Source organism: Podarcis tiliguerta, assembly GCF_965153285.1.
Source record: "Podarcis tiliguerta genome assembly, chromosome: 2".
In the NCBI taxonomy this organism is placed as follows: Eukaryota; Metazoa; Chordata; class Lepidosauria; order Squamata; family Lacertidae; genus Podarcis; species Podarcis tiliguerta.
Window position 1 is genome coordinate 59738910 of NC_139535.1, and position 12023 is coordinate 59750932.

Genomic DNA, 12023 nt, shown 5'->3' on the forward strand with positions numbered 1-12023 from the left:
TTCTTTTTTTGAGACACATAGTTTACTGGTAGGGACCCACTAATGGGTTGTATCCTGAACCAAGGTGGGTCACAACAGAAGCATTTTCAACATATGTTAAAAGATTAAGAAATGGGCTCCCAATTGCATGTTTGGGTTCTGGGTCTGAGAAGGTTGAAGATACCAGCACAGCTAAACACCTGTTGCCAACTAAGGCACTCCATTAAAGATACTGGACGATTATGAGTGCTAGTTTATTTTATTTACTTCATAAAATTTACTCACTGTTTGATTCTTAAAAAAAACCCTAGCCCTTAAAGCAGTTTAGAAAGAGCCTAAAAGGATAAAATTATCAGTAGAAAGCAGCTAAAGCAACTATTGAAAACATTCAAAATATTAAGATCATTGATAAATTAAAAACAGATTAAAACACATGTCAATATTCTAAATATCTGGGTAGGCTTGTCTAAACAAAAGTGTTTTTAGCAGGCACTGAAAAGAGTGTAGTGAAAGGGTCTGCCTGCACACATGTGGAACGAATACTACGTGGCACCTGTAATTGCTGGTTCTGTAGAACAAAGTGGTTGAGTGGTCTGGTGATCTTGCTGGTAAATTGCTCCCAAGTTGTTAAGGGCTTTATGTTTTAACAGCAACACCTTGAACTTGGCCTGGTAGCAAACTGGCAACCATGCAGGTCTCTCCAGCATTCTGCACTAACTGCAGCTTCCGGATCAAGCACAAGGGAAGCCCCACATAAAGCGCATTGCAGCAAACCAGTCTTCCAGCAAACCAGTTATAAGCTCCCAAAGTACTTTAATTAGCAGGTGTTACTCTTGAGGAATTGTTAAGTAGGTCAATACTGCTCCTTTTTCTTCCTGTTGAGTCTCAAGATAATCACGTTAATTTTCTTAGATATGATGTATGCTGTTGGGAGTGGTAAGAAATTGCACCTGAGTGCTGCTTCTCACATTACATGAATATGCATATAGGAAATAAAACCATAGGTGACACCCCCAGCCCCTTTCCTGTTATACATATGGAACTGCTCTGTTGGATAACAATATGTAAAAATGTGACTGTCTTAATACACACATGGATCATATAGATCCATGTGTCCTTTTGTGGATGTTGGTGCACTTTCAGTTGAACTCTACCACAGTGTTTCTCATCCATGCTTATGAGTTGTGCTCAGTAGGATGTAGTCACACTCTGTTGTTGCTATGCCCTACCCTCAGTTAATACTTCCTCATCCACCCATCTTTAACTAATTAAAAACCCTGAAACATTTTTGCTTGTTTAGTTTTTTGGGCAAAGGGTGTGCAAGTGAAGACACAAATTCAAAAGCTTATGCCGTGTGGTGTGACTTAATTTCTAAATAAGAGGTATGAAATCAATCTTGCCTGAAAATCATACTTGAGCTCTTTGCATGGAAGCTCATTCACTGCCATAGATGTGCAGATAATTTTTGACTGATTTTTTTAAAAGAGAGAGGAAACAGTGGCCCACTGCACATGTGAAATGGCACAGATTTGTACTTTATACTGCAAATAAAGCACACTTGAATGAAATAATGTGGATTCAAAGGAATGTGCTTAAGCAAACATATCTCAGTATATGCAGTAGGTAGACTTTCCTCTATTCAGCAAAAACAACCAGCTTCTCTTAATTTTTTTCTGCTGCTCTGGGAGACCTCCCTCCTGAGAGTGGGTAATCAGCATTCCTTCCTCTGAGAGCTTAGCAACAATGATTTAGAATCCTTTACAACATTGCTGCCCGCTGAAGCCTTAGACAGTTACCTCCACATTTTGCTTTCCAACTTTCTTTATAGATGTCAATTGACACACAGGCAACTTGCATCTTATACTAGTGTTTGGTTTTTTACACATAAAATGTAAAGCTGGATGGAAGCCTGCTTACCCAACTTTTGAGATGGTGATGCAAGGGCTCTGGCTGGATCCCAGAGCCCTCCTGCTGCCTTCCTCAAACCCAATAAGCACTCCTGCTTTGGGGGAAGGCAGTGTGAGAGCTCTGGGATGCTGCCAGAGCCCTCACACCATCTTCCTTCCCTAAGACAGGTAAGCCCACAATCATAACTTTGTGCAGGTGGTTGGGGGGAATAAATAAACAGAGTGTGGGTTTCCTTTGCTCTCCATTTAGTTGTTTATCCCCCCCACCTACCCACCTGCGCAAAGCTGTGATTGCATAAGTTAAATAAGTGTAAGATGCAAGTTTCCTGTACTTTTTTTTAAAAAAAAGAAAACTGATGGGGTCTGGTACATGTGTAACCCACTGTCAGTGGTCCTGTTAAAGAAATATTGTTGGTACAACTAAACAAAAAATAATAATCCATCAATTGAAGCTATTTTATGTCTTCTGGTCTACATACCTTATACAGCAGACTATCATGCCACTAAACACATTAATTATAGTTACTTCTATAACACTCACATCGTTTCAATCTCTCTACCTTCTTCAACACTGTATCAGTCATTAGCATTCAGCACGCCTCCTACGCTGTTCTCAGCTAATTGTTAATCCCAGCCTCTGAAACAGATTGCAGCAGCAAAGAACTCAGAGTTCTGTCTTTTCAAATGGTTGAAGCCCATTAGATTATTTGCAGAAAGGACTGCCTGTGGATTAGATAACTCAACAGAGCAATATGGAAAACTCTCTGGCTTTCTTAATAATCTATCTCAACATAAACCACTGCAGTAATCTTCCTTGCAATATCTCAATTAGTTAAATTAAATTCATTGTTGAGGAGGTAACATGTTATACTCCCGTAACTAGTTTGCAATTCACATTAAATGTCAGTAATAGTAATCCTGTGGGGGGGAAACAAAAAGATGCCGTGGGAGTAATTCTTATTTGTTTAATGGAACAGGTTACTTGGACATTGTACTATTTAATTAGATGTCTATTAGTCACTGAATACTGACTGTGTTTTATTTAATGCGGTAACTAGGATAAGAGATAACACAATTTAAACATTGCTTTTCCTTGAAGAAAGCATTTTTTTTAAAAAAAGAGCAAGCATTCTTTTTATTTCTGAATGGCTCCAATAAACCTTTTCTTCTTTGCATTTCAGACCTAACTAAAAAGTTATTTAAAATGGAGTACTACAGAAGCCTGCAACATATAAATTAAACGATGGTATGAAGCATATAATAGTTACATTTTTGCAGTATAACAGGAATAAGTAATCCATGGGCTTCCAGATGTTGTTGGACTCAAACTCTCATCAACCGCAGTGCACTTGCCTAATGGGATGCTGGGGGCTGAAGTCCAACAATATCTGGAGGGCCACCTTAGCTGCTGTATAGGATAGAATCATAGTTTTTGGCTAATGTATGTGTGCTACACCCACTTATTTGTTGATATTTGCCAGCCCCTCTATCTCACCTCACAATTCTGGTTTACTCCCAAGATGCCTGTATTTCATAAAGAGCAATGAATTATTGTTACATCAGTGCTTTTTTCCCCCCTTAAAAAATGTTTAGGGATACTCTCATTTTCCTACTCATATTGAAATACTGCCCCTCAATGAGGCCAAACTTAGATTCACAAAATGTTTAGGGGTATGTGTACCCCTGCGTCCACCCAGAAAAAAGCACTGTGTTACATTATTTGAACTCAAGGGGGGAGAATTTATGGAAGCTACTTTAGGGTTTTTGTTTTTCACTAGAACCCTGAGATTGAGCGCCCACAACCACAAAATACTGACCAGGAAGAAGGGGTGAGGGGTCAGGGACCAGGGACCAGGGACATATTATTAGAATTTAGGGGCAAGGTGCCTCTAAGCGCCTGCTCAGCTTCGGAATTTGTTTTCACAAAATTCCACTCCTAATTTTCCTCCCAAGCTTTCTTCATCTCAGCAGCCTAAGTTAGGAGGCAGTGATGGTGCTTTCAATTACTCTCTAGCAATTTGACCAAAAGGACAAGTAACTGTATTCGGTACTGCAGACCTTACCCCGCAAACATGCAAGAAATAGGTAGGGTATGTTTATTTTAAAAATAATTAAAAACAGCAGCACAACCTTTAGAACACAATTAAGAACTAGTTTGGGAATTAGAAGACAAAATGGGAAAGAACAAAAGCTATCTTGCTTAGGCTGGTACAAACCATATCAGCACATTGACCCCACAAATCCAGCAGGTAGCTAAGGGGTGTACCCAGGTGTTAAGAAGTAAAGGTGTGAGGCTAATACAAAGCTTTATCCAAACTCATCCAGTAAGTAGCCTGTCAGAATGCTTGAAAGTCAGAAGATGCTAGTATCATGGTCAACACTCATGACAATACTCTTTATTTAAAGCATTCCTCTAGAAAATAATATGAATAAATAGCTATCAAGTGTTGTAGTTCAGTGTTAGAGCATTTGCTTTGCATACAAGACAGTATTCAGGTGCCATGTCCCATCAGTGCAAAGATTTCTTCTTGTGCAATGGGACGTCCCCCCTGCCCTTGCTCCAGAGGGTTGAATTTAGGAGGCGCACAGGAGAGGAGAAGAGGAAAACAAGAGACTTCACGCTATAGTCAGACTCTCATCCGAAAGCTTGGTGAGCTGCTGTCAGCCAGTGCAGACAATATTGAGCTGGATGGAGCATACTGTCCGACTCAGTATAAGACATCTTCCTATGTTTCTGTTATATTATTAGCAGGGAGTCTGCCCCTTAACCAGATGGTTAGAGAACATTGCAGGTTGACTTATAAGCAGTTGCAAATATATGTGAGAAGGTTGCTATTTATCCTGTCAAAATGCTCTCCTTCCAGACTGACAGTTTTACCACCTCTTTAACAATAGTTGAGGCATGAGGATTTTGTCCAAATACAAAAAGCTCCATGTGTAGCAGACACACCATACTTAGCCGACAATCTTAACAGGGGAAAGCATGACACTAATTCATTGCAGAAATAATGTTATGTTCTTTTCTTTTACTATTCTAAACTGCATATTCTGTACAACACAGCAATACATGCATGACATTCTTTTAAAACTAGCTTCATAATAGGAGTCTTTTCCAGCCTGGCCTCCAGATGCTGGTGCTGTATCACTTAGTTACAGACCTCCTGTATCTGGCACCACTTTTTTTTAATATCTTCCCTTTCTTTCATGATGGCAGCAGTTTTTTTTATTATTATTCCACAGCGCCTTTCTATTTACTTTATCATTTCCTAGAAAACCCATCATTCTGATCAGATTTGGAAATGTTATTATGCCAGGGCTGCAGTCAGTAGTCAGCTCTCTTGTCACTAGAGGGGTTGCCACATTTCTAGGTGGGGCTTCAAATAAATGCAAGAGAGTTGATGATTTCCTCACAATCAAAAAACCAAACAAAAAACCACACCTTCTATAACTTTGTCACCAGCCTCAAATCTTCATGAATTGTTATACAGTGGTACCTCAGGTTACATACGCTTCAGGTTACATACGCTTCAGGTTACATACTCCACTAACCCAGAAATAGTGCTTCAGGTTAAGAACTTTGCTTCAGGTTGAGAACAGAAATTGTGCTCTGGTGGCGCGGCAGCAGCAGGAGGCCCCATTAGCTAAAGTGGTGCTTCAGGTTAAGAACAGTTTCAGGTTAAGTATGGACCACCAGAACTAATTGAGTACTTAACCCGAGGTACCACTGTACTCTGAAATGCGCAAAGAAATGCGTAACGAGCACTTTCCTTAAATAAATAGTAAATTCTCTTATCCTTCCCTCTTATAAGCAGCAGGCCTAGTGCTAGAGCTAAAGGTGGGATTTTAAAAGCATCAATGAAGCATGATTGCCAGGATGAATTTTGGGTGAGCAAAGCTGGGGGCCGAATTTGGAGCACTGCCACCAGCTGTGATGGTTGTTGCTCCTAAGCATATATCTGCCCTTCTCTGTTTTAGAAATGTTTTCTAATTCTTTAAAGAGAAGTGGTTATGTCCTCATTAGAAATCCTGTTGGTTTTCATAAAATGTTAAGGTGGGTCTCACTACCTCTGGGTGAAACCAAAGATCCATCTAGACTAGCAGCCTATTTCACAGTTGCCAACCAGTCAACGGACAAAGAAACTGGGTGACACCCAACATTAGTCAGAGCGTACCCATTGAAATCAATGGGTAACTGAGGTCTGTGGATTTCAATGGGTATTCTCTGAGTATGATTAAAGTTGGATCTCACCCATTGAAATTACTAAAAATCATTTCCGCAGGAGCACTGGTATAAGAAAGCATCATTTGAGATGTGTGGAGGTGGAATTGCAGTCGCTGCCTTCTGTGTCACTGTCCCCACTCATTCCACCTCCAGAACTTCATGTATTCCCCATTTATTCTGCCGTTTTTGTTGGCTTTTAATTGCTTGTACCGTTTTGATTATGTTACTGCCTCTCGGAGAACATTTGAATACTGAAGCTGTAGGATATGCATTTAAATAATAAAGAAAACATTCATTTGCTACGAGTCCAGCTGGAATTTCAGAGCAACAGATTAATATATTCCCATTGGCATGGGGTAGATACTGGCTCTGTACTATATTGTAGCCTTCAAACAATTTTTAAGGGCAGGCACATGGTGAGTGCATTATCATATATTGCTGGAGGATATGCATTTAAATAAGAAAGAAAACGTTTATTTGTTCTGGGTCCCACTGGAATTTCACAGCAACAGTATAATATTTTCCCATTGGCACTGGGTAGATATTGGCTCTATACTGGATGCAGCCTGCACACAGTTTTTAAGGGCAGGCTCACAGTGAGTGAATTACCATATACCACAACTTTATCTGGGCTGAACGCCAATGCACAATTGTGTCGTTGTATTAATTCTATGAAAAACTGAATTTTGTAGAAACGTGATGTGAGCAATCTAGCTTGTTGATATCTGCAGGGTCAAGAGGCAGTGCCAAGGACTATAGCTCTGCCTGGTTTGTATGTATGTGTATGTGTAGTTTATTATTAGCATGCTCAGCCTGAGGGCAGTCCCTCAAATGGTGATGGAGAAACCTGAAACTGCATCAGAGAAGCTGGTGGAATTGTGATCACAAGGTGCAAATGTCTGCTCGAATTATGAGTAACTTGCCTCCCCTCGCAAACATTTGTCCTTGTGGTGCTCTGAGATGGCAGAGGTGTCATAGTGCATCTCTTCACAGCATCCCACAAATTCACTCACATTTCTCTCACACGTTAAATAGATTCTCCCCCTGCCTTCGCATTCTCGACCTTTGATATAGGCAGTTGTATGAAGGCAACACACTCTCCCTGCCTTTTTTTGATTCTATCACTATAGTCTCTTGTGGCCTTCAAAACAAACCATTTCTTGGCTGCATATGTTTTAAAAAGGAGTTGCGAGTATCCCAGAAACCATCATTTTCTTCACTCTGCTACACCAGTCTTATTAAATGCTAATCTTTAAGAGAGAAGGCATGGGCAAAGGGCAGTAGGGAGCGCAGAAGGTCTTAGAGTTTGATCCTTTGCCTCTCTACATTTAATAAGGGTATGAGGTGGTAGAGCCAAGAACTTCAGAGACACCGCAGAGAGCTGAGCAGGTCAGAGTAATAAGCTGGATGGACCAATAAGCTTGGTTCAAAAAAGGGGGGGTCGAAGGACAGTTTCATCTGAATGGAAACAACATCCAAGAGGAAACCAATTGCATGCTTTGTGTTCTGCATGCTTTCTTTACTCTGGGATTTTCAAAATGTTGAACATTGCCCCCAAATCAGCATGTGGTGGGGAATCTGGGGTGGGAGACTTGCACAAAGCTTTTTGAGGTGTTCAAGGTGCTGAATACAAAAGAGTCAACATGCTGGCTTTCAATGTGTAATTTCTTGCAACCCCCTACACAGCTATTAACCTTTTCTCTATTAAAATGCATGCTTCCATTGAATGTTTGAATCACTAGAAGCAATGGTGTTATTATATCTGTGTGAATGTGTGTGTGTGTACACACACACACACACACACACATATGTACACACACACAAATACAGGAAGGGATTCACAGTCCTTGTTGCTATGTAATCATCTGAATTTGTAAATAGTAAAATGTACTGTATGAGGCTATATAAACAGAAATATCTCATAATATCTCATTGATATAGAATTATTTCACAAATTAAACTTTCTAGAAGCAAGAATGCATCGTTTGTCTTCACATTAGCATCCAATAAGTGCACCAAAATTATCTAAATATGAGATATGGGAGAAATGTCATGGGTCTTACCTACGTTGCTGACAATCATGAGCCCTATTCAGATGTTCATTTATGTCACATGGTGATAACCAAATGATGAGGCATTGGCAAGCCCCATTCTTTCCAGCAAGCCACGTTTCCCATCCTTACAAGCCTCCATGGAACTGTCTTCTAAAGGGGGGAATGTCCTCCACTCATGAAGGCTCCCTGTGCAATTTAGAACTCGGGTATTTCTGTTAATAGTTAAATGCCACAGAAGGGTATTGTGAGTGGATGTTAATATTTAACCTCTACATTATTTGTTAAAGCTTCCCTTTGTGCTAATGCTGCATTAAATATATATATATGTTTTGACTTCTCTGTGTGATTTTGCAGTGGCAGACCTCTGCTGCTTCAGACCGCAAGCCTGTACACATTTACTAGGAAGTAAGTCCAAAGACAGTGAACTGACACATATAGGATTAGATTGTCACTATTAAAACTAAGCTAGCCAAAAACTAAGTTAGGCACCTTTCTTAGCCTTTGCCTCAGTGCAAAGCCTGAAATATGTTCCTATTGGAAGGAATCTTAGTAAATCAATGTTAAGTGCTATAAATGCCAGCTATAAAATCCAAAGTAAGGAGACTTCTCGTGCTTAGGCCATTGCTGTGCACAATAACACAACACATCTGAACCTTTTTAGTTCATGAGTAAATTAATAGCAAGCTGGGATTTGAGCCAAACAGAGGTTGAAGTGCTTTTATTGCTGTTGTTTATTAAAAACCCAACATTGCCATTCAGCTACCTTGTAGACATGACCACGGGTTGGTGGTTGCATTTAAAATGTGAAGTCTAGCGTCTGATCTATCAGACAACTCTGAGAGAACGAGATGGGTAACTTTGGGTTGCTATGGCTACTCAAGAAGAGCTTTCTGGACATTGGAGGAAGCAAGCCAGCTTTTCTTCCGGCAGCTTTTAGGAGCTGGAAGGAAAGCCTTTGAGGGCTCAAAATGTGTCAGACATTTAAATGTATACCTTTAGCCGCCTTCGCTGTTTTTATTTACGATTACATTGTTTTCTCCTTAATGGTATTATATTGGATAGGTTTGCTTTATTTCTATTAACCTTTCTATACTGCCCTGGTATCTTTGTTGTAAACAATGGTCTAGAAGCATATAAATTAAGTATAAATAAACCAAAAGCCCATTTGGGACAATTTCCCCTTTTCCCAGCATAAAAGAATAGCCTTTGTTCTTGTTATAGATTCCTGGGGCTATTATCTTATTTTTAAGTATGTGTTGTGTTGTCCACACAGTGGGATTTAAAGCACTGCATAAATTCTGGGTGTGCATTTACATTTGTCATTGTATGCCTGGAACAACCAGTTTCCCTCAAGGCTTAGAGTTGTTCTACTGAGTGGTCATCCTGCAGGAAAAAGGGGGTCTGTTTTCATGCTAAGCTCTAGGGAAAGAGCTGCAACTTCTGTCTCTCATCCACTTAAGCCTCACATCACCATGGAGCTCCCGATCTAGATTTTAGATCTAAAGAGTAGATAGTCCTCCGCATGAGGTGCCCTGGGGTCATGTCACACCTCCCTCACATTCCTCCCCAAAGCCCAGCACTTACCAGGCTTTGGGAAGGAAGGAGGAAGGCACCCCCTTGGCCCCCTGTGCCCTATGCAAGGGAACCGAATGTGCTGCCCTCTGGGGTCCACTTCACAAACTGTAGTGTGTTTGGGAATAGCATGCTGCTCATCAGCCACAGCTTGACCTTACTTGGCATAGACCAAGCCATAATGTCAGGAGGCCATATCAAGTCAGGATATAAGCAAACTGTGTGTAAGATCTAGTTCGTCTTGTCTGGCATGTTTTGTCCCTAAAGCCTTGTAGTACAACTGCAGAGTTTCTCTTCTCTACCACTTCTAATCGTCTCCCTGTGTATCCCCCCTGCATATACCTTTTCATCAGCATTCATGTTTACACCTTTCAAAAGCTGAGATTTTTAAAAGGGATAATTCCCACCTAGCCCTCCCTTCATCCTTCCAAATCGACAATGTCTTATTTTCTCATCTACTAAACTAGCACATTTCAGAGACCTGGATGCCCTGCCAAATCACTGTGAATAAATGGGACTGTGCAATGTCAATAGAGAATCTGTTCATGAAATGGGATGCAGTTGAGAAAAGATATATACCATATGCAAAGTATACATTAACGTCTCTCTAGCCCATCTCTTCTGTCAATAGAAAAATGATTGCTTTACCCTCCGACGTTTCCACATCTCAAGTCTCGAGAGGCATATATATGAATATTAAAGTGTGGTTATTGCTAATGGCCATATGGCATTTAAATGTAAGATTTCCTTTCTTTGCTGCAAATGTGTTTGATACACCTAATCTGACCACATCATGTGCACAATAGTTTTGTGTTTGTTTGCTGCCTTGTTTGTTTGTTTGTCTGTTTAAAAGCAGACTATAAAGAGGGGACAAGGGCAGCCCACAACACATTAACAATGATTCATGGAGTCTTTGTTCTTTGCAAATATTATTTTAGAAGATTATGGTGATAGGGCTTTTTAAAGCCAGAACTCAGTTCCGGCACCTCTCTGGTGGGTGCCATTGCCATTGTAAGAGAACAAGGGAGGTGTTCATGGTGAGTTCTGCCACCTCTTTTCATAGAAAAAATAGCACTGTTTGTGGAAATCTAGAACAGAATGGCTGGTTTTCTATCCAAGCATCTATTCTGTATCAGTAATGCTTCTTTCCCCCCTCCTGATAAGCTTAAAAAATAAAACAGGACTTTGAACTTACATATTGATCATTCCCATAAACCTCGAGGGATGCTTCCAGGTGTTCAGCTTAAAAATCCCATGGGCAACCCATCCTCTTCCCTGCCACTACACCACCCCCCTTTTCCAAGGGGAAAAACACACCTTACCTTGGGGAAAGGGAGGTAGCAGACAGCAGAAGTCTCCCATGTGTACAGAAGAGGCCCCCTGTGGGCTCTCTTTATTGGTAACCGATAATCAGAGTGTTTTGCTTTCCAGGAACTGGCAGGAGGCGAAGCAGATGGAAGAGCATTTTTTTAAAAAAGGCTGGCTGGATCAGACCAAAACGTTAGGGCCTACACAGTGGCCCACCAGATGCTTATGGTAAGCAGGACCTGAATGCAATTGCTCTCCCATTCCTATTCTTGCTGGAAGTGCAACAGCAGATATCATTCATTGTGTAATTTAATAACTCTGTTGGCAGTAAGCCAAGGGGATGCATGGGATGATCTTTAGTGAGGTAACAAATGCTCCAGAAGGCTCTCTAGCTGCAGTAGAGTTTACTTGTGGGTGTTTTAGTTGAATCTCTCCCTGAGTTCGACAAGGCCTGTCAAAATCACACAGTCCCTCTGTTTCTTTCTGGTTGTCTCCTATTTTACTCTTTTGTTGATTAGAGCTTTGCCAGGATTTTCTCCCTGGACTCCTCCTGGTTTATTCAAGTGCTAACAGTTATCCAGGAAGTGCGTGCAAGTGGCTGCAGGAGAGGGACTGTGAGCAACATCATGGGACGAGTGTGTCTACGACTAAGGTGAAACTGTGAAACTCCCTTATTACTTTTGCTTTTGGATGCTGCATGTTGTTTTAGTAGTCATGTTATATTTATAGTATTGGAATGTGGTCCTTTTGTTATGTTAGTATATTTGCTATTGTTTTGCTATCTTACAAACTTGTTACTATGTTACTATGAATTTGTTTTTGTAGTGCTTGTTTGAAAAGCATCCGTGTTTTCTTCGTTGTAAGCCACCTTGAGCATGCTTTTTGTATGTGTGGAAAACTGGCATACAAAGAAAACGAACGTATGAATACCAGGGGCCATTGAGAAATCTTATCCACCATCAACTTGCCAAATTCCAGCTT

At 40.6% G+C, this 12023-nt stretch overlaps 1 protein-coding gene and 1 long non-coding RNA gene across 9 annotated transcripts in view; one reads left to right on the forward strand and one right to left on the reverse strand.

The window, feature by feature from the left end:
• GRIA1 (glutamate ionotropic receptor AMPA type subunit 1) overlaps positions 1-12023 on the reverse strand; it is a 189315-nt gene that overhangs the window by 93655 nt on the left and 83637 nt on the right. The gene's annotated exons all lie outside the window — the stretch shown is intronic.
• The window catches only part of LOC310669861, a 32754-nt gene that overhangs the window by 7012 nt on the left and 13719 nt on the right, over positions 1-12023 (forward strand). The window contains exon 3 of the long non-coding RNA XR_014507431.1: positions 11166-11270. This is a non-coding gene — a long non-coding RNA (uncharacterized lncRNA). The remainder of the gene's footprint in view (positions 1-11165; positions 11271-12023) is intronic.